We start from the raw sequence: 22,842 nt of genomic DNA, 5'->3' as shown, positions 1-22,842 counted from the left end.
AAATGTCATATACACAAATTTTCTTTGAAGCATTTTTGTTGTTGTTAGGATCAAAAGGCAAGGACTATTTTTACTGGTTATTGGTAGTGATTTGGTTAAACAAGTTATCATCCATTCATTCTGAGGCTATAAGCCTCACAGAGGGAATTTTTAATGAAAAAGAAGCCATTTTAATGAAAAAGTTCTTTATGTAGAAAGATGTTCACAATATATCTGTATGTAACAAAGGAAGGTTCAGAACATTTTATATATATGCTAACACTTGTGTAAAAATAAATATGTTCTTGTATTATTTAATAATAAATAAAATCATTTAATTAAAAAATATCTGCTTTATTCATCTTTCTATAAAATAGGTTTCCTGATGGTTCAATTCTTGGCCATTGCTCTTGTATATCTGATGTTCCTGTTGAGCTTTGGTGGAATATTTCTTCAACATGGGAGAAAGGGAGAAGCATACATTAAATTTTGCTTATAGGACACATTTTGAACTTATTTATGTGTGTGTCCTCAAAACTTTGTGTATTCTGGGGGGTATATGTGTGTGTGTGGTATATGTGTATACATACATGTGCACATTGGTGGGTGTGTATATAATCAACCATTAGGGAGAGGATAATTTCCAGCCAAGGGTACCAATGTGTGAAAGGGTCAGAAATTGTTAGACCTGTTCTGTGAGATATGTAAGCCACTCTAAACGCTCTTATGGAGTTCTGTTGGGAACAGTGTGAGGGAAGGGTGAAAAGATATAACAGCCAGGTTATGAAGGGCATTGGCAGTGTGCTAGGATACCCAAGGTAGAAGTTTGGCCTTTACCCTGTTTGCCACAGGGATGAGCAGGGGAGAGAGGGGTCAATGTCTAGAGAGAGGCAGTGGTAGGGCTGGACGGACCTGTCCAGTCCAGACAACTTAGGAGAGAAGGCTCCTCCAAATCAGATTTTCCTTTTCAGGGATAGGATATTCCACATATGGAGATCATTGATACATACCTGTGTATCGACCCATATTTATTTATTCCCTCATCAAAAATCTATTGAGCCTGACCTGTGGTGGCGCAGTGGATACAGTGTCGACCTGGAATTTTGAGATCGCCAGTTCAAATCCCTGGGCTTGTCTGGTCAAGGCGTATACAGGGAGCAACTGCTACGAGTTGACGCTTCCTGTTTCTCCTCCTTCTTTCCTTCTATCTCTCTCCCCCCCTCTCAAAAATTAATAAATAAAGGAAAATTAAAAAAAATCTATTGAGTACTTTTCTGTGCCAGGCAGGTACAAAGATGAGAGACATGATCCTTTGATACGTTCCCAGGGTATTTATCATTTAGAAAGGAGAGAGGCAAACTGGCAGAAATAGTTCAATGTGATCCTTGCTATATTAGGAAATAGAATAAAAAAGGGGCTTTTGAGTCAGCCTAGGGGATTGCAGGAATGCTTTACCCAGAAGGTGATATTTGAAAAGAACATTAGTTTTCCCAGTAGGTGATGGTGGGGTGAGCAGGGAAGCTATATCTGGTATTCTGAAGCAAAAAAAAAAAAAAAAAAAAAAAAGGAAAGAAAGAAAAAAGAAAAAGTGTGAGGGTCAATTTAATCAGAAAACTTACTGGAGAGATATCAAAAAGTTTGTAGAATTGCCAGGAAGGCTGCAAAGCCACTTTTGGAAAACGGGACAGTAGGAAGTGTAGGTTAGGTGGCATGATGCCACAATGACAGGCCTGATACTGCTGTCCTTGGCAATACCACTGTGACCTTGGTTCTCTGCCACAGTGGTCCCCAACCTTTTTTGGGCCATGGAGCATTTTAATGTCAGAAAATATTTTCACGGACCGGCCTTTAGGGTGGGACGGATAAATGTATCACGTGACCAAGACAAGCGTCAAGAGTGAGTCTTAGACGGATGTAACAGAGGGAATCTGGTCATTTTTTAAAAATAAAACATCGTTCAGACTTAAATATAAATAAAACAGAAATAATGTTATTTATTCTTTCTCTGTGGACCGGTGCCAAATAGCCCACGGACCGGTACCGGTCCACCGTCCGGGGGTTGAGGACCACTGCTCTTCCAGATGGATCCTTACCCACTGTGCTGCTTCTTTACCTTAACAACTCCTACTGAAATTTGGGGGTTGGTATATCTGATTGGCTGGGCCTACGTCACATGCTGCCCCTAGCTGAAAGGGAGTCTTTGAAAGGAAATATGTGGTTGTTTTCAACTTCTATGATGAAGATGGGGAAGGAAGGAAGGAAGATTCAAAGAGAGGCCTGATCTGTGGTGGTGCATTGGATAAAGTGTCGACCTGGAATGCTGGGGTCACTGGTTCGGCTTGCCCGGTCAGGGTACATATGAGAAGAAACAATTATGAGTTGGTGCTTTCTGCTCCTCCCCTGCCTTCCTTTCCTTCTCTCTCTCTCTAAAAAAAAAAAAAAAAAAAAAAAAAAAATCAGAGAGTGTAAGACCCCTTAATAGAAAGGGGGTTAGGGGGTTCAAATGATGGGCAGTCCCTTCTAATGAGGGGAGAAGGGTGAAGGCAAGACAGGGTATTCCAGGTAGTTGTATATAAACATGCAAAAATGTTCAAAGGCATGAGCCAGCGTATAGTGCTGGGAGACCTTTTAATAATGCAAAAGCAACAGGAGAGAAGGGAAGGGAGGCTGGAAAAGCAGACAAGGGAGTTCTGAAGGCCTTGTGCCCACAAGTTAGGGGAATGTGGCAGATACAGTTGGTTGCTCGCTCAGTATCTATCTATCTTTCTTCCTTACCAATGTGGGTAGCAATACACCCAGCTATTGTAAAAACACCTACTACCCTAGAATTCCTTGTAGCTAGTTATAGCCCTGGTACACAGATCGAGTAAATGAGACATAAACGAAGGATTCTTGTCTCTCCCCTTCCTAGCTGAATACAGATGCAAAGTCTAGAGGCATAGCAAACATCTTAGGATGAGGAGACAAGCAGTGGATAAGCCTATGCATTAAAAATGGCAGAGCAGAAAGATGGAATCAATCCTGTTCCCTGTTCCATCTGAGAATTTCCTACTCCCAGATTTGAGAGAAATCCTTATGTGTTTAAGTCACTAGAATTGGGTTTGCCATTATTTGCAGCTCAATGTGATGCTGACTAAAAGAGGGAAGGAGACCAGCTAGGAAACAAATGAAGTTACTCATAAGTGACATGAATGGGTTACTTATAAGTGACAGAAGAGGTTGGGATTGGGCAGAGAGGATGGATTGAAGATGTGAATGTGGTGACTGTATATGGTCAGCCAAGTCTCAGATGGGATGGTGGCTGTGTAGGGAATGTTCTTCAGGTGCCTCAGAAAGCTATCTCCAGCCTTGAGGTGTTAGGAAACTCCCAAGGACACCTGGAAAACATGGGCTGGGAGGGAGAAGGTGAAAGTGGATGAAAGGGAGCGAGCAGAAAAGGATTGTGCAGGGTCTCAAAGAATAACCTCACCATTTTTTTTTATTATTAAAAAAAATACTGGGTCCATATATAAAAGAAAACTAGCTAAGCAAAAAACTATCTTAAAATTAAAATCTCACCACCTAGAGATAATAATTACTGCTATAATTTTGGTTATTTCTTTCCAGCTCCTATTCATTTCCCTTTTCTCCCATTCGTGCCACATAGTTGAATTTTTGAACAAAAATGTAATCATAATATAAAATGTTTTCCAACCTTTTTGCATTGGCAATGCATGAGGAAGGCCTTCCCATGTCATTAATATCATTTTAGTGGCTATGTGCATAGTGTTCCATTATGTTTTAAAAGTTGAGCTTTTGAAAGTTTTTATCTCCCATTTCACACCAGTTTTGGATGTGATGGGGGGAACGGTTGAAGGTAATTTTGAAATGAAAGGAGAGGCAGCATTAGCCTTGTCATCTGTTTGAATGAGATGATAATTTAGTTGTGATAGCCTGAAATTTTCCAGCACTATTTATTTGCAAATTTGCTCTTTACATTGAGGAACAAGATTTTATTTATTTTTTAAATGTATTGATTGATTTTAGAGAGACAGAGAGGAAGAGAGAGGGACTGAGAAAGAGAGAGAAGCACTTATTTGTTGTTCCACTTAGTTGTGCGTTCACTTGTCGCTTGATTTTAAATTATCATTTTACCGTTTAGAACACAGGAAGACTTTCATCTTTAGCGTAAACAGCGTATGTTTGAAACACTGACAACTTGGTTTTTCTTTGGCACATTCAACCTTTGTGTGTGCACTCCGTTTAGCTAGCGTGTATGGGAAATAAAACAGGAAGAGTGAAGGTTATCATTTCAAGGCATCTAATAAAAACGGAATAGAAACCTAAAACACATAAGCTACCCGCTTCCGCAGCGAGCAGGGTTCGAACCTGCGCGGGGAGACCCCATTGGATTTCAAGTCCAACGCCTTAACCACTCGGCCATCGCTGCCACGAGGTTGAAGGAAAGGCGGAGACACTTTAGTATATTAATAACTATGCGCACGCGCGCCAGACCCAAAGTAGGCTGGTTTATAACTTTACGGAGAAGTGGCCGGGGCTGACGGCTTAAATTGTGGGAACTATACCGCAGATGCTAAGAAATAATAGAATCCATTAAGTAGACGGTCATAGAAACCCTTCCCTTCGCTACGCTCCGAAATCACAACCTTGTTTGGCGCGTAGTCCTTGGCCTCACTATTGCCCTCCCGCTTCTTGATTAGGTCACAGAGAGAGCTGTGAAACATAAAACGTCCCGTGCAGGGCGACGGGCCCGCGCTGGGGAAAATTTCTGCGAGGGGATGCGTCACTGCGGCGGCGTTTCCGCGGTGAAAGTGCGGGAGGGGTGAGGCTGAGGGTCTGGGCCAGCGGCGCTGGGCGCCCCCATCCTGGCTCTTGTTCATACAGTCATTTCTCATTTTCCCCTCTCCAGTTTCCCCTTCACTGCCGAGCCCTACTGGGAGAAATGGGGACCCAGGTGTGGGCTCAGCCTTCTCACGTTATGGATTGACAACCAAGTTTTGTGCATTAGATCTGCATTCTATTGTTAATGCCATTTAAACCCTCCCTTGTAAAGTGTAGTTAGTGCACCAGGTGCTTTATTTGCGTTATTTCCTTAAAGCTCCGGAACCGGTAGGCCTGTAATTTTGTCGCTCACCTCAGATAAGTGAGGCGGCGGCGATTTGCGACTCGCAGGGTCAGGGTGGCCCGCTGACGCCATGGCGCATGCGCAGTTCCTAGCCGCAGCATGTGAGCCGCATAGGCAGAAAGTTCTGATTCTGGGCGATTTGGGCAAACAGTATGTGGATTTTTACTAGTTTAAATTTCTAAAACTCTTCTTGGGAACTTCACGGTCTTTTTTATAAAGTTACATTTCGTATTAAGGCAGGAAGGCAAATCCTTGAGCTTTGGAAGCCTCTATGTTAAATGACGGCTGTGTGAATTTTCTTGAGACATCAATATTATTTCTCCTAAATAAATTATGGTGCTAAGTATCGAAATCGATTTAATTGTGAAAGGGGAGCAAGATATTTGAGAATTGTAAGAATACATTTTATGGAATTTGAGATTCTTGCTTTTAGAAATTTAACATCTTTTGTTTTAAGTTTGGCAGAGCTACATGAGTGATTACAATTTCTCTATGAACACTATATGGGAACAAAGTTATTACTGACATTCCTAGGCATAAGTTTTATCATGTATGAATTTTACTTGCCCTTTTCTAGTTGACACTATCCAAGAAGTAAGTTTTTGTCTTTTTATCTCGTTCTTAGATTCCATGTGTGGTCAGAGATAACCTATAACTTAATCCTGCTATTTTATTAGTTGTATCCTGATCTTGAAGTCTTTTTTATTCTGTGTAGTTGAGTGATGATATTTACTGAAAGTCTACCCCCCCTTTAAAAAAATATGAAGTACAATTTTATTCTGATTTTAAATAAAAAGGAATGGGGATGGCAGTAACAAAATTTCATCACTGAATATTGTGACGTGACTGTAGCAGTCTTATATTTGAAACTCTAAATAAAGAAACAACCCTATTCCAAAACAGCTAAATCTACAGGTTCAGAAAAATGAAATTTGTTTTTTTTAACTGCCATATTCACTCTGAAACTCACTCATCTTCAGCATCCAAAGATAAGGCCCATGTTTTGTTTAGCTATATAATGAAGTGGCAAACACACTGCAGCGCTGATACCATAGGGCAGTTGCCTGTAAAAACAACTTCTAAGTTGGGCTCCAGTTTGTTTGTTTTTTCCACAGGTCACCATCCTCATCTGGAAGAGCAGTTGTCTGAGCAACCCCTAGATCAGGGGTCCCCAAACTTTTTACACAGGGGGCCAGTTCACTGTCCCTCAGACCGTTGGAGGGCCGGACTATAAAAAAAACAACTATGAACAAATCCCTATGCACACTGCATATATCTTATTTTAAAGTAAAAAAACAAAACGGGAACAAATACAATGTTTAAAATAAAGAACAAGTAAATTTAAATCAAACTGATCAGTATTTCAATGGGAACTATGGGCCTGCTTTTGGCTAATGAAATGGTCAATCTGCTCCTCTCACTGACCACCAATGAAAGAGGTGCCCCTTCTGGAAGTGCGTGTGTGTGTGTGTGTGTGTGTGTGGGCGAATAAATGGCCTCAGGGGGCTGCATGCTGCCTGCGGGCCATAGATTGGGGACCCCTGCCCTAGATCATGCTGTATTGTACCGCCAAAGCTGGGTCCATGACGAACTCTGGTGGGGAAAGAGCAGGCATAGCAGCAAACTCCAAGTTAGGGTCTCCGATTACTTTTCTAGCAAACTAGAGGAAGGGCATCTCAGAGCTCTGGTGACTTTTGGCAGAAACATCATACATAATACTGAAGATTCTTCTTTCTGACAATTGTTTTTGTCTTAACTTTCCTGTCCTTAATACCCACTTTGTTGCTGCACAACATGTTGGGAATATTTTTCACACACTCATACCTGATCTCTTTGCCAGTTAAGTACATTCTTATAAGTAACTCTCGAAATTACTTCAAACACTTTAACAATATAACGGGCTTGGATGTAATAGCCATCTCGCAGTCCACAAAATTTCTCCTAATCAGCTGTATCCCACACATCGAAGTTAATAGGTCCTCTGTTGGAATGGGACACAAGGGGATGGACTTCAACATCCAAGGTAGCTACACACTTCTTGTAAAATTCGCCAGTCAGGTTATGTTTTATGAATGCCTTTATTCCAATACCACCATCGCCAACCAATACAAGTTTGAACTGAACTTGCCGTTCTTGGGCAGCCATTGTAATGTTACTTCCACAAGTGTCTCCAGCCTGTCTGACTGAGAGCTGGAAAAATGGCAAAAGTGCAAATCAAATCTTCTTTCTCTACCTTCACCTCCTCTTCTCCTTTTAAGAGTTGTCTTCAACTGCTTAAAAGCTTGACAGTAATGGGAATGGATTATGGTTAAAATAGTTCAACCAAAAATTCTACTTTGAGGATTTTATTTTGTTTGTTTGTTTGTTTTATATCTGGACGGGGCTTGAGAATTTAGAAGGCTTTTTGTTGAGGGGAAAGGAAGACTGAAAAAAAAAGTATATTACCAAAGTCAATGTGTGTTTCATGAGAACTGACATTAAAATTTCCTTTTAACATTTCAAAAGTGAAATACATTTAACATTTAATTTTCAGCTTGAGTTAATGTAGACTTTTTGAAAAACAAAATAACTTTTTCCTCTGACTTATCACATTTCTAAATGATCCAAGAGATCAAAATTATTATAGATTATATTTTCAAAAAATGTGAATTTCCAGATGAGTTCTTTTAGATATAACATTAGGTCTTTAGCATTGCCTTTGATGCAATGAGTGGCAAATAAGGGGAAAAAAATAAAGTACCTATGTTCTCACACAATTAGAACAAATATAATAGGATTCCTGAAAACAGTATCGCAAAACATTGACTTGAAAATGGACATTTTACCTTGTAAAGATGCCCTGGTAGTTCCGTAGGAGAAGATTGCCTTCTCCTCCATGGCACTCCCAGATCCTGTTCTTTCTATAAAGTTAGTTTGGGTGTGGAAGGCAAATGGCTTGTGGCTTTCTCTGAAAACCTTTCTTGATGCCACTGCCAGAAATGAAATATCGACAAGAATAGGCATGTGTTTGGAAACAATATGGCATTTCTCTGTTCTTTTATGGCAAATCAAAATTTATTTTGTATTATTTTGATGGGTATTTAAAAAAATACATAAAGTTAAAAAAACCCCATAAAATTTTAATACTGAAAGAAACAGTAAAGCTAGCTTAATTCCTTTATTTACAAAGAGGAAACTGTCCCATGATTGGCTTGTCCAGTGTGAGATGATTTAATTATTGTTTAAAACAATAATTTTTTATTTTACTTGTTTATTTTAATTAAATTTATTGGGGTGACATTGGTTCACAAAATCATACAAGTTTTAAGTGTACAACTCACCAGAAAGCATCTGTACACTGCACCGTGCACCGTCCACTGCAGGCAACGTGGCCTTCCACCCCGGCTCCCCTTTGCCCATCTCCACCCACTCCCCAGCGTCCTTTCCCTCTGGCTGTCGCCACACTGTGTCTGTGTCTATGTATTATATATATGCTTCTTAAGTTTTTGCTTAATCCTTTCACCTTCTTACATACAGACCCCAATATCCCTTCACTCTGACAGCTGCCAGTCTGTTCCATGTGTTCATGCCTGTTTCTCTTTTGTTTGGCAGTTTATTTTGTTTATTAGCTCCCACAAATGAGGTAATATGGTGTTTGTCTTTCTCTGACTGGTTTATTTTACTTCACATAATCTCCAGGTCACAAATAAAAGGTAAGGTTTCCTTTTTTTAATTTTTTAATTTATTTTTTATTTCTTATGGCCAAGTAGTGTTTCATTGTGTAAATGTACCACATCTATTTTATTTATTCATTTACTGATGGGTATTTTGGCTGTTGCCAGATCTCGGCTATTGTAAATTACACTGCAACGAACATAGAAGTGCATATATTCTTTCAAATTAGTGTTCCAGGTTTCTTCAGCTGTATTCCCAGAAGTGAAATCACTGGGGCATAGGCAGTTCCATTTTAAGTTTTTTGAGGAAACTCCATACTATTTTCCACAGTGAACGAACCAGTCTGCATTCCCTCCAACAATGCATGAGGGTTCCCTTTTCTCCACATCCTCATCAGCACTTGTTTTTTGTTGATTTATTGATAAGGGCCATTCTGGTAGGTGTGAGGTGATATCCCATTGGGTTTTTAATTTGTATCTCTGTGATGGTTAGTGGCATTGAGCATTTTTTGATATGTCTATTGGCCATCTGTATGTGCTCTTTGGAGAAGTGTCTATTCGGGTCCTTTTACCATTTTTTATGGATTGTTTATCTTCCTGGTGTTGAGCTTTATAAGTTCTTTTTAAATTTTGGTTATTAACCCCCTTATCAGACATATCAACAAATATATTCTCACATTGAATGGTTTTTCTCTTCATTTTATTGGTTTCTTTTGCTGTTCCAAAGCTTTTTAGTTTGATATAGTCCAATTTTTTAATTTGTTCTTTTGTTTCCCTTGCCTGAGGAGATATATCTGTAAAAATATTACTACAAGAAATGTTTGAAATGTTACTTCCTATGTTTTCTTTTAGGATTTTTATGGTTTTGTGACTTACATTTAAGTCTTTAATCAATTTTGATTTTATACTGTGTCTCGTGTAAGTTGGTGGTCTAGTTTCATTTTATTTTGTATGTGTCTGTCCAATTTTTCCAACACCATTGAAGAGACGGTGTTTTCTCTATTGTATGTCCTTTGTCAAAGATTAATTGACCAAAAAGGTGGGAGTTTATTTTTGTGCTCTCTATTCTGTTCCATTCATCTATATGCCTGTTCTTAGGCCAATACCATGTTGTTTTGATTACTATGGACTTGTAGTATAGTTTGATATCAGGTAGTGTGATACCTTTAACTTTGTTTTTCTTTCTCAAGATTTCTGAGATTATTTGGGCCATTTGTAGTTCCTTATAAATTTTTGGAATATTTGTTCTAGATCTGTGAGATAAGCCACTGGTATTTTTTTTAAAGAACTTTTATTTATTTATTTTTTAATTTTTTTATTTTTCCGAAGTTGGAAACGGGGAGGCAGTCAGACAGACTTCCGCATGCGCCCTACTGGGATCCACCCAGCATGCCCACCAGGGGGCGATGCTCTGCCCATCTGGGGCGTTGCTCTGTTGCAACCAGAGCCATTCTAGTGCCTGAGGCAGAGGCCATAGAGCCATCCCCAGCGCCAACTTTGCTCCAATGGAGCCTTGGCTGCAGGAGGGGAAGAGAGAGACAGAGAGGAAGGAAAGGGGGAGGGATGGAGAAGCAGATGGGCGCTTCTCCTGTGTGCCCTGGCCGGGAATCGAAGCCACTGGTATTTTAATAGAAATTACTTTGAATCTGTAGATTGCTTTGGGTAGTATGGACATTTTAGTAATGTTAATTTTCCCCATCCATTAACATGGTATATGCATCCACTTATATCTTTCTCAGTTTCTTTTTCAATATCTCATAATTTTCTGAGTACAGTTCTTTTACTTCCTTGGTTAAATTTATACGATATTTTTAGGTACCTTATTATTACCATATTTTGTTGTGATAGTAAATGGAATTGTTTTCTTAATTTCTTCTTCTCATAGTTCATTGTTGGTGTAGAAAAATGCCAACAATTTCTGACTACTAGTTTTGTATCCTGATACTTTGCCAAATGTATTTATTATATCCAGTACTTTTTTGGTGGAGTCTTTAGGATTTTCTATGTATAATATCATGTCATCTGCGAATAATGATAGTTTTACTTTCTCCTTTACAATTTAGATGCCTTTTATTTTTCCTTCTTGTCCGATTGCTGTGGCTAGGACTTCCGGTACTATGTTAAATAAGAGTGGACATCCCTGTGTTGTTCCTGATCTTAAGGGAAACACCTTTTATTTTTGCACATTGAGTATAATGTAGGCTGTGGATTTGTTATGTATACCTTTATTATGTTGAGGTATCTCTCTGTTCCCACTTTGCTGAGTTTTGATCATAAATGGGTGCTGGATTTTATCAAATGCTTTTTTTGCATCTACTGATATGATCATATAATTTTTATCCTTTATTTTGTTTATGTAATGTATCCCATTTATTGATTTATGAATATTGTACCAATCTTGTATCCCAGGAATAAATCCCACTTGATCAAGGTGTATTCTCTTTTTTTAATATAGTTTTTATTAATTTTAATTTATTGTGTTTACATGGATTCAAGTGTCCCACTGAATATAACTCCTTCACCCCATACCCTCGTGTCCCCCTTCATTCCCCCTTGCTCCCACCCCCAGGTCCTTCTACATACCCTTGCCCCCTCTCCACAACACCCTCCCCCCTTCCCTCTAGGATTTGCTGTCCTGCTATGTATATATATTTGTTATGTATATATAATTTCACTAATCCTTTTACAATCTCTGATCCCATCTCCTCATCCCCCTTCCCTCTGACCACTATCCCTCTGGTCCCTGTGACCCCACCTTTGCCTCTATTCTGTTCCTGAGTTCACTTTGTTCATTAGATTCCACATGTAAGTGAGATCATATGACATTTTTCTTTCTCTGCCTGGCTTATTTCACTTAGCATAATAATCACCAGGTCCATCCATGCTGTCCCAAAAGGTAAAATTTTCTTTTTTTTCATGACCACATAGTATTCCATTGTGTACATGTACCACAGCTTTATAATTCACTCGTCCACTGACGGACATTTGAGCTGTTTCCTGACCTTTGCTATTGTAAACAGTGCTGCCATAAACATGGGGGTGCATTTCTTCTTTTGATCAGTGATTTGGTATGCTTAGGATATATTCCTAAAAGTGGGATAGCTGGGTCAAAAGGCAGTTCCATTTTTAATTTTTTGAGGGAAACCCCATAATGTTCTCCATAGTGGCTGCCTGCACAAGTCTGCATTCCCACCAGCAGTGCAGGAGGGTTCGCTTTTTTCCACACCCTTGGCAGCACTTATTGTGTGTTGTTTTGATAATAATTACTATTCTGGCAAGTGTGAGGTGGTATCTCATTGTGGTTTTAATTTGCATGTCTCTAATGATTAGTGATGTTGAATATTTTTTCATATGCCTATTGGCCATCTGTATGTCCTCTTTGGAGAAGTGTCTATTCAGTTCTTTAGCCCATTTTTAAATTGGATTGTTTACCTTCTTGGTGTTGAGTTTTACAAGTGCTTTATAAATTTTTGTTATTAAATCCTTATCAGATGTATTGGCAAATATGTTTTCCCATTGTGTGGGTTGTCTTTATATTTTGTTCATATTGTCTTTTGCTGTGCAAAATATTTTTTGTTTGATATAGTCCCATTTGTTCATCCTGTCCTTTATTTCACTTGCCCGTGGAGATAAATTAGCAAAGATATTGCTATAAGCAATGTCAGAGAGTTTATTTACTGCCTATGTTTGCTTCCAAGATGTTTATGGTTTCACAACTTACATTTAAGTCTTTCAACCATTTTGAGTTTATTTTTGTGAATGGTGTAAGTTGGTTGTTTAGTTTCAACCAACTACACCATTTTTTGCATGTACCTATCTAGTTTTCCCACCACTATTTATTAAAGAGACTGTCTTTACTTCACTGTATGATCTTACCTCCTTTGTCAAATATCAATTGACTACAAAGGTGTGGGTTTATTTCTGGGTTCTCTGTTCTGTTCCATTGATCTATGTGCCTGTTCTTATGCCAGTACCAGGCTGTTTTGAGTACAATGGCTTTGTAGTATAACTTGACATCCGGAAGTGTGGTACCTCCCACTTTATTCTTCATTTTCAAGATTGCTGAGGCTATACATGTTCTTTTTTTGGTTCCATATAAATTTTGGGAATATTTGTTCTATATCTTTGAAGTATGCCATTGGTATTTTATTAGGAATTGCATTGAATTTATAGATTGCTTTGGGTAATATAGACATTTTAATGATGTTTATTCTTCCTATCCATAAACAGAGTAGGTATATGCTTCCAATTGTTCGTATCTTCCTTGATTTTTTTTATCAACATTTTATAATTCACTGAGTACAAGTCTTTTACTTCCTTGATTAAATTTACTCCTAGGTACTTTGGGGTTTTTTTTTTAGATAGCTTGAGAAGGATAGGTGTTAGTTCTTTTTTGAATATTTAGTAAAATTTGCCTGTGAAGCCATCCAGTTCAGGACTTTTGTTTTCTTGGAGTTTTTTGATAACTGTTTTAATTTCATTTGTTCTAATTGGTTAGTTTAGGTTTTCTGATTCTTCCAGATTGAGTTTTGGAAGATTATATGTTTCTAGGAATTTATCCATTTCAGTTAGGTTGTCTAATTTTTTGGCATACAAATTTTTGTGTAGTCTTTATGAAGAAGATGGGCTCAGTGGAACTGTCCTCCAGGTCACTTGTTTTCCTTGTTCTAGGAATGCTTCTTGAGGGTACTATTTTCCATCTTGTTGTATGTGATTATTAGGTGCAGTTGGTCCTTTTGTCGGTATGGTTATCCCTTCAGACTGGCTGGCTCTAAGGGTCAACCTTGATCATGTGTATTACACACTGTGCAATGTCTGTCCTGCTGGGCGTATTTATTCTCCACAGTGTCTGGTTCCTGCTAGACTTCACCTTTGGGTGTGCTGCTTGTGTAGGCAGTTGAATCTAGGGTTGGTGCTGTCTGCCTCCCACTACAAGTAGTGTTGGCCCTATTTCTTCTTGGATTGGTGTCAGCTGTTGTTTGTAATCTGTTGTGGGCTACCAGTCTGTAGCTGTTGCACTTTTCACTCTTTGTGTCTGCATTTTCTGTGTCTGGGTACTGTGGGAGGGGCCAACCTTTGTATAAGGATTAACTTCCTCCTGCTTAGAGATGACAACAGCTCTGTAAAAGTCCCAAGCTCTGTAAGATTTTTCTCCACTTTTTAGCTGCTCCTCTTCCTCTTGCAGCTGCCTGGTCTTCCCACAGAGTCTTCTGTAGTAAGACTGTAGTGTGGGCTCAGATTGGCCTCACCCAACCAACCCCTCTACAAGTTGCATGCTTGGTGGGTTAGGGCAGCTGAGGTTGTGAATACGTTTGTGGAACCCCCTATTTCAGGAGTCTTTTGGCCAGGAGCTCAGTACAGGGAATGACCCTTACTCCTGAGCTTGATCCCTCAGCCAGTGCTGGATACTCAAATTTTATTATTCCCAACAAGGTGAGCAGCAGGTTCAGACAAAGTGTGGCCAACAGTCCCCTCTGTAGAAGTTCTTTCAGCTGTTGAAACCCTGGTGTCAGGGAGGAAGAATGAGAGAGTTCTCTCCTGGGGCTGAATGTGCCCCTCCCTAAGGTGGCTAAGCCCCTTGACCAGATCCAACAATAGACTCACAGGGACCCACACTTTAAATGTCCATGCTCCAAGCCTCTCTCCTTTCCCTCTGTGGAATCTAGCCTAGCAGGACAGAATATTTAGCGCCCAGGCCGGGTGACTGTGAAGCTATACCCTCTCCAGTGCCCATTAGCCGCTGTGCCAGTGCTGATCACAGAGAGTGGAACTTGCCTCAGCTGGGCCAGGTGTGAGGAGCTTTTCTTTAGCATACCTCTCTAGCAGGGTTGTTAGGTCCTGAACTGATGCTTTCTGCAGCTGGCACTTGGATGTGTCAGCCCTGGGCCTCCCAACGTCGGAGACTTTCAGGAGTTAAGATGTTACTTTATTGGCCAGTTTAACCTGTGCAGGGGTGAACTCCCGAGATGTCCGGAGATACCGTGCCCACAAGGAGCTGCAAATGGGAGCCACACCTGGAGCTTACAGCCAGGCCCTTATATATCCTAAGTGAGCAAGCATAGGACAGAAGCAGATGTGGCAGTTTAGCTATTGGCTAGGGAGGTCACACGCAGCATAGCAACAGGGGCCGGCATAGCAACAGGGGCTGGCATAGCAACAGGGGCCGGCATAGCAACAGGGGCCGGTTTTAGCTTAATGGCGAATTTCAAACATAAACTTCTGATAAGGGTCTCTGACCTTCTTTGTTCCCAGCCTCATAGGAGCCATATCAGCCCTTACTGCTCCTTCAATAGTTACACTCTTTGCAGCACTCCCTGTTCCTTCAATAGTTACACTCTTTGGCAGCCCCAGTACTCCCTGAATCTAACACAGACCAGTGGGAGACACTGCCTATGACTGATCCTCAGCAACCTTCTTGAAGCTACAAGCAATTCAAAGTTTGTGGCTGCCTCTGCTGGGCCCAGATGTACATGGAAATATCAAGCGGCACTCCTAGGCTGGCTTTTACCCACTCTGGTCCTGGGGGAAAGTCCACTCAAAAGGCCAAGTTTCCCTGAGTCTCGCCTCTTGCAGCCTGTCTGCTGGCTGCTTGTTGGGCTCAGCTGCTGAAAAAACTTCTGCTAGAGCAGACTCTAGAGCAGGGGTCGGGAACCTGTGGCTCGTGAGCCAGATGTGGCTCCTTTGATGGCTGCATCTGGCTCACAGACAAATCTTTAATAAAAAAAAATAATAACATTAAAAATATAAAACATTCTCATGTCTTACAATCCATTCATTTACTACTGCTCTGTTCATGGGTGGCTGGAGCCAATCACAGTTGTCCTCCAGGACAACATTAAATTTTTATTGGATAATGCGTAACATACACAGGTGTTGTATGGCTCTCACGGAATTACATTTTAAAATATGTGGTGTTTATGGCTCTCTCAGCGAAAACGGTTCCTGACCCCTGCTCTAGAGCCTGCAGCAATTCAGCAATTAAGAAGGTGGTGGATGTGGCTCAGCCTCTTGGCCCCAGGTGTCCATCTGTTCAGACTTTTTTCACAGACCTCTTTAGGGTGAGGCCCCAGGATTCTGATGAGTGTGGCCTCTGAGACCCAGAGGTGTGGGTGTGGTCTGCCCACCCACAGTTTCAACTGAGTCTCCAGTGAGGTGGAAGCACCAGTCATAGACTTGGGAGAATGTGGGAGGGAGCTCCGATCTCAACACCAGAAAACTGAGTCACTGACATGCTCCCTGTTTCCTGGCCTCTCAGAACGACCCCTCGCCCTGTCTGGGGTAGGAAAGACTCCTGAGTGTGGAGCGGCTGCTTTTCCCAGGCTGATGCCACTCAGAGGGGATTGCTCCACCCGAGAAAGAAGGCGATTGTAGTACTGGAGTATGACTCAGCACAGGGGTTCCGGTGGCTGTCCCCCACAGTGTCTCTCCCTGGGCCTCCAACTTTATACTTTACTCTTGTAACTCCAATCCTCTCAGCTCTCCCCCTGCCAGAGCCCTGGATAAGTGGCTATGAATTAGGTTTTCTGCATAGGCCCTTTAAAACGAGTTTGCATCTGAGAGGTGTGTCTCTTTCTCGTGGACAGAAACCTGGCCCTTTTCACAGCTAAATGTTGTCTGGGTGCCTCTTCTAGGCTCTGGAGCTCTAAGCTGCAGCTCTGGTCATGGGGCTGAGGACCTACACCTCTTAGAGCAACTCACCCTGCTGTGAGAGTCCCTCTCAGCCACTGCTCACTCCTGGGAGCGGGGCAGCCCTTTCTGTGTCTTCGCCCTTCCTACCAGTCTCGGTGTGGCTTCTTCCATGATCCTTGGTTATAGACTCCTCTTGGTTTAGTCCAAAATTGGTTTTTGAAGATGATTTTTCTTAAATTAAGTTGTAATCCAATTTGGTCCTAGGAGGTGGCAGTTGGAACGTCTGCCTACTCTGTCACCATCTTTTTTTTTCTCCCCTATTTTTCTATATCTTTAGCTTTTTTTCTTTGTATTAATTCCTTTTTTACTTTTAAGATAGTTGCAGATTCACATGCAGTTGTAAGAAATATTACAGAGAGATCCTATGTATGCTTTCCCCAATAGTAACAGCTTACAAAACTGTAGCTTTACATCACAACCAGGATATTGGCAATAATATAGTCAAGATATAGAACACGCAAGTTCTGTTTATGTTTTAGTTGTACACCTAAGTATTTACATTTTTTGGCATGTATATAAATGGTATTATTTAAAAAAACTTGTCCATGTGTTAATTCCTAGTGCATTGAAATATAATTTATTATTGTATGTTTATCTTGTATTCTGTGATCTTGCTAAGCTCACTTATTTGTTTTAGGATGGTTTTTGTAGATTCCTTGAGATTTTTTATGTAGACAACCATGCTATCAGCAATTGAGAACAATTTTTTTTCTTCTTGACCTCTATTTACTTTCTTTTCTTTTCTTATTTTCCTGGATATAATTTGCAGCATATGTATAATGAGACTTGTGAGACTGCCAATACAGTAAGGTCGCAGGATGCAAAATTAACATACAAAACTCCATAGCCTTTCTAAATGCCAACAATGAAATATTAGAAAACAAACTCAAAAAAATAATCCCCTTCACGATTGCCAACAACAACAACAAAATACCTAGAAATAAACATAACAAAGAATGTAAAGGACCTATATAACAAAACTACAAAGCATTGTTAAGGGAAATCGAAAAAGATACAATGAGATGGAAAAATATTCCTTGTTTGTGGATAGGAAGAATAAATATAATCAAAATGGCCATATTACCCAAAGCAATTTATAAATTTAATGCAATTCCCATCAAATTCCAATGACATTTTTAAAGAAATGAAACAAAAAAATCATCAGATCTATATGGAATTATAAAAAACCCCGAATAGCCAAAGCAATCCTAAAGAAAAAGAATGAAGCTGGGGGCATTACAATACCTGACTTCAAACTATATTATAGGGCCACGACAATCAAGACAGCATGGTATTGGCAGAAAAATAGACCCTCAGACCAATGGAACAGAATAGAAAGTCCAGAAATAAAACCACATATATATGGTCAAATAATTTTTGATAAAGGGGCCAACAACACACAATGGAGAAAAGAAAGCCTCTTCAACAAATGGTGCTGGGAAAACTGGAAAGCCACATGCAAAAGAATGAAACTCGACTACAGCTTGTCCCCTTATACTAAAATTAATTCAAAATGGATCAAAGACCTAAATATAAGACCTGAAACAATAAAGTACATAGAAGAAGACATAGGTACTGAACTCATGGACCTTGGTTTTAAAGAGCATTTTATGAATTTGACTCCAAAGGCAAGAGAAGTGAAGGCAAAGATAAATGAATGGGACTACATCAGACTAAGAAGTTTTTGCTCAGCAAGAGAAACTGACAACAAAATGAACAGACAGCCTACTAAATGGGAAATTATATTTTCAAACAACAGCTCAGATAAGGGCTTAATATCCAAAATATACAAAGAACTCATAAAACTCAACAACAAACAAACAAACAATCCAATAAAAAAATGGGAAGAGGACTGAACAGACACTTCTCCCAGGAAGAAATACAAATGGCCAACAGATATATGAAAAGATGCTCATCTCCATTAGTTATTAGAGAAATGCAAATCAAAACTACAATGAGATACCACCTCACATCTGTTAGATTAGTTATTATCAACAAGACAGGTAATAGCAAATGTTGGGGAGGCTGTGGAGAAAAAGGAACCCTCATTCACTGTTGGTGGGAATGTAAAGTAGTACAACCATTATGGAAGAAAGTATGGTGGTTCCTCAAAAAACTGCAAATAGAACTACCTTATGACCCAGCAATCCCTCTACTGGGTATATACCCCCAAAACTCAGAAACATTGATACGTAAAGACACATGTAGCCCCATGTTCATTGCAGCATTGTTCACAGTGGCCAAGACATGGAAACAACCAAAAAGCCCATCAATAGAAGACTGGATAAAGAAGATGTGGCACATATACACTATGGAATACTACTCAGCCATAAGAAATGATGACATCGGATCATTTACAACAAAATGGTGGGATCTTGATAACATTATACGGAGTGAAATAAGTAAATCAGAAAAAACCAAGAACTACGTTATTCCATACATTGGTGGGACATAAAAATGAGACTAAGATAGATGGACAATAGTATGGTGGTTACCGGGGGTGGCTGGGAGGGTGGGGCAGGAGGGAAGGAGGGAGAGGGGAAGGGGGAGGGGGAAGGGGAGGGGCACAAAGAAAACTAGATAGATGGTGACGGAGGACAATCTGACTTTGGGTGATGGGTATGCAACATAATTGAATGACAAGATAACCTGGACATGTTTTCTTTGAATATATGTACCCTGATTTATTGATGTCACCCCATTAACATTAATAAAAATTTATTTATATAAAAAAATAGATCCCTAGTCTGTGCAGATACAGAAATAGCTTGATGTTCCTCTCTCTCTCTTCCTTCCTTTCTCATTGAAATAGAACAAACAAAAAACTACATCTCAAAGAATTTAGGTTAGACATAATAAAAATTTCCCAGTGTGGTTTTTATGAAACATTAACATTAATTCCCTGGTGGAGGATGAGTATTTTCTGAAAATATGTCTCCCTGTGAATGGTCCAAGTGCATTGGTTTCATGGAAAGGGAAACTAAGTTCCTGAAGGATGAGGGCTTTGGCTTTTATATTTTAATCTCAAGGCTAGAGCCAAATTTTGGCTCTGTTTACCATGCTGCTCACAAAACTTAGGGGATCAGGGACCGTGCAGATACTTCAGTACTTTCAGCCTTTTGTATCGTGCATTTGCACCAATGAAATAAAAGTTGGTTTTGCATCTCATTTCCATAATTGAACAATTTTCTTTGACTTGTTCTTTGCTTTTCTGATGTTCTTGTCTAATAAAAAACAATCAAATGCTTCTTTTTTTAATCGCTTCATATTTATTTTGAAGTATCCCTTAATTTTTGTGAGCAGTATAAATGTTACTAAAACATCAGTGGTAGTGTAATGGGATGGAGAAAGTTGTGTTTTCCAGAATGCTTCTCAGGAAGAAAAGTAAATGTGATAGGAAGGAATTAGGTGCTTGGAATGGGTGAAAGGAGCAGTAATAACAAAAGATGTTGCTAAATTATTTTCTGAGGAGGCGGTGTCCCATTATATGCTTTCCAAGGAAGAGAAGACCAGCTCTTACTTTTACTGAGTGCCAAGTATACATTTAGGGACAGAACTGAGGAGAAGAGACTGCATACCACCAGAAGGTTTTCTGTCGCCCCTCTCCAAGTAGAGCCTCTTTTCTAAATGCTGAGTAAAGGCACTAAGGTGGGATACTGATAGGATGTAGGAAAGGCAAGTAGGTTGAAGACAAGGGTTGAGGAATCTAGAATTCTATATATTCGATGTATTATATTTGAAATGCCTTTGACACATTCAAATAGATTGATTTATCATGATTTGACTTGGTACCCTTTTGGGAAAAATCAAATCTAATGAACTGAAGGTTTAGTAGCAACTTTTTGAGGAAAAAATATATAGGCCATTTTATTTTTTTATTCTCAGATTCTCCAAAATAAAACTTTATTATTTTTTTAAATTAAAAATTGAAGGTTTTGATTCCAATGGCAAGAGAAGTGAAGGCAAAGATAAATGAATGGGACTACATCAGAATAAAAAGTTTTTGCTCAGCAAGAGAAACTGATATCAAAATAAACAGACAGCCAACTAAATGGGAAATGATATTTTCAAACAACAGCTCAGATAAGGGCCTAATATCCAAAATTTACAAAGAACTCATAAAACTCAACAACAAACAAACAAGCAATCCAATAAAAAAATGGGAAGAGGACATGAACAGACACTTCTCCCAGGAGGAAATACAAATGGCCAACAGATATATGAAAAGATGCTCATCTCCATTAGTTATTAGAGAAATGCAAATCAAAACTACAATGAGATACCACCTCACCCCTGTTAGATTAGCTATTATCAACAAGACGGGTAATAGCAAATTTTGGAGAGGCTGTGGAGAAAAGGGAACTCTCATCCACTGTTGGTGGGACTGTAAAGTAGTACAACCATTATGGAGGAAAGTATGGTGGTTCCTCAAAAAACTGCAAATAGAACTACCTTATGACCCAGCAATCCCTCTACTGGGTATATACCCCAAAACTCAGAAACATTGATACGTAAAGACACATGTAGCCCCATGTTCATTGCAGCACTGTTCACAGTGGCCAAGACATGGAAACAACCAAAAAGCCCTTCAATAGAAGACTGGATAAAGAAGATGTGGCACATATACACTATGGAATACTACTCAGCCATAAGAAATGATGACGTCAGATCATTTACAGCAAAATGGTGGGATCTTGATAACATTATAGGTAGTGAAATAAGTAAATCAGAAAAAAACAAGAACTACATGATTCCATACATTGGTGGAACATAAAAACGAGACTAAGAGACATGGACAAGAAAGAGTGTGGTGGTTACCAGGGGTGGGGGAAGGGAGGACGCAGGAGGGAGGGAGGGAGAGAGTTAGGGGGAGGGGGAGGGGCACAGAGAAAACTAGATAGAGGGTGACGGAGGACAATCTGACTCTGGGCAAGGGGTATGCAACATAATTTAATGACAAGATAACCTAGACATGTTTTCTTTGAATATATGTACCCTGATTTATTAATGTCATCCCATTAACATTAATAAAAATTTATTTAAAAAAATAATAATAAAAATAAAAATTGAAGGTTTTTCCTGACTGGATAGCTTGGTTAATTAGAGCATCATCCTGAAGCACAGGGGTTGTCGGTTCAATCCCCGATCAGGGCACATACAAGAACAGATTGATGTTCCTCTTTCTTCTTTCCTCTCTCTCTAAAATAAATTTAAAAAAATGGATGTTGCAAAAAAAAAAATGCTCATGGCCCCCAACTTAAAAAAAATTAAAAGTTTAAACAAATGTGTAATATAGGTACATAGGAAACTCATTACAATTGCTTTCACATTATTTGATTTTTTTCTTTCTGAGCAAGTATATAGGTACATTACATAGCTATCAACTACATTTTTAGCTATGTAATGGGTAAAGGGGTACTGGGAACCTGCCAGTGTTCCCTTCTCTCTGCATTTTCCTCTTAAACACTGTTCCAGGTTTGGTGTGTTTGCTCTTTGATCATTTAGGAGCTCAATTTGTTTGCTCAACTCTACAATTTTAATGGCATCTTGAGAGGGAAAGAAGATGAGGGTGTGTTCAATTTGTCATCTTAAACCTAAATCTTAATATTTTCTTGATAAATTTTATTGCACAATTTTAATACTCATGAATTGTAGAATTACAGGGGCAAATGAAAAAATAATGAGAAACTAATATGTTGTGTGAGAGATATTAAGTTAAAAGACTTTTAATTTACTTTTATAACTCAATTAGAAGAATATCTTGATTACAAAACTTCTGCCCATTTTGTTTTATTGCTCATATCCAAACAAATATGTAGTAAAAGTTAGGACCATTTTATTACTGATAAGCCCTGAAATAGTTATATTTTTTTTATCCTAAAACAGTTCATTTTTAATAAAAAATGTTTTATCTGTATATCTATATAATAACAATAAGTCCTTAGAACATAAAAAAGGAGCTTCTCAGCTTGGGTGAAATTTGACTAATCAATAATAGTTGTTAAGACTTATGATTTTTGGTCCTGGCTGGTGGCTCAGTGCATGGAGTGTCAGCCTGGTTTATGGATGAATATCCCAGTTTGATTCCTGGTCAGGGCACATAGGAGAAGCGACCATCTGCTTCTCTTCTCCTCTCTCTCCCCCATTTTTCCCTCTTTCCCTCCGTAGCCAGTGGCTTGATTGGTTTGACTGTTGGCCCTGAGGACTGAGGATAGCTTGGTTGATTTGAGCATCAGCCCCAGATGGGCGTTGCTGGGTGGGTCCCGCTTGGCGCACATATGGGAGTCTGTTTATCTTTCTTCCTCTCAATTGGAAAAAAAAGATTATAATTTTTGAGATTTTATGACACTTGTTTTTTAAGGCTATGTCCTATCAGATGCTTAAATTAGATTTTAA

The 22,842-nt window shown here is 39.4% G+C and overlaps 1 protein-coding gene, 1 non-coding gene and 1 pseudogene across 2 annotated transcripts in view; 1 reads left to right on the top strand and 2 right to left on the bottom strand.

The window, feature by feature from the left end:
- Nucleotides 1-4,326: 4,326 nt before the first annotated feature.
- Nucleotides 4,327-4,408, bottom strand: TRNAS-UGA (transfer RNA serine (anticodon UGA)). Its single transcript has one exon. It is a non-coding gene; the product is annotated as a tRNA-Ser (tRNA).
- Nucleotides 4,409-5,203: 795 nt separating this feature from the next.
- CTNNA3 (catenin alpha 3) overlaps nucleotides 5,204-22,842 on the top strand; it is a 2,003,993-nt gene continuing 1,986,354 nt past the window's right edge. Inside the window, exon 1 of the mRNA XM_066349268.1 lies at nucleotides 5,204-5,254. The gene's annotated coding sequence lies outside the window, so the exon portion shown is untranslated. The remainder of the gene's footprint in view (nucleotides 5,255-22,842) is intronic.
- On the bottom strand, nucleotides 6,184-7,249 carry LOC136381512 (GTP-binding nuclear protein Ran-like; annotated as a pseudogene).

Source organism: Saccopteryx leptura, chromosome 9 (assembly GCF_036850995.1).
Source record: "Saccopteryx leptura isolate mSacLep1 chromosome 9, mSacLep1_pri_phased_curated, whole genome shotgun sequence".
In the NCBI taxonomy this organism is placed as follows: Eukaryota; Metazoa; Chordata; class Mammalia; order Chiroptera; family Emballonuridae; genus Saccopteryx; species Saccopteryx leptura.
The sequence above is the reverse complement of the archived record's forward strand: the minus strand, read 5'-3'. Positions and strand labels throughout refer to the sequence as shown.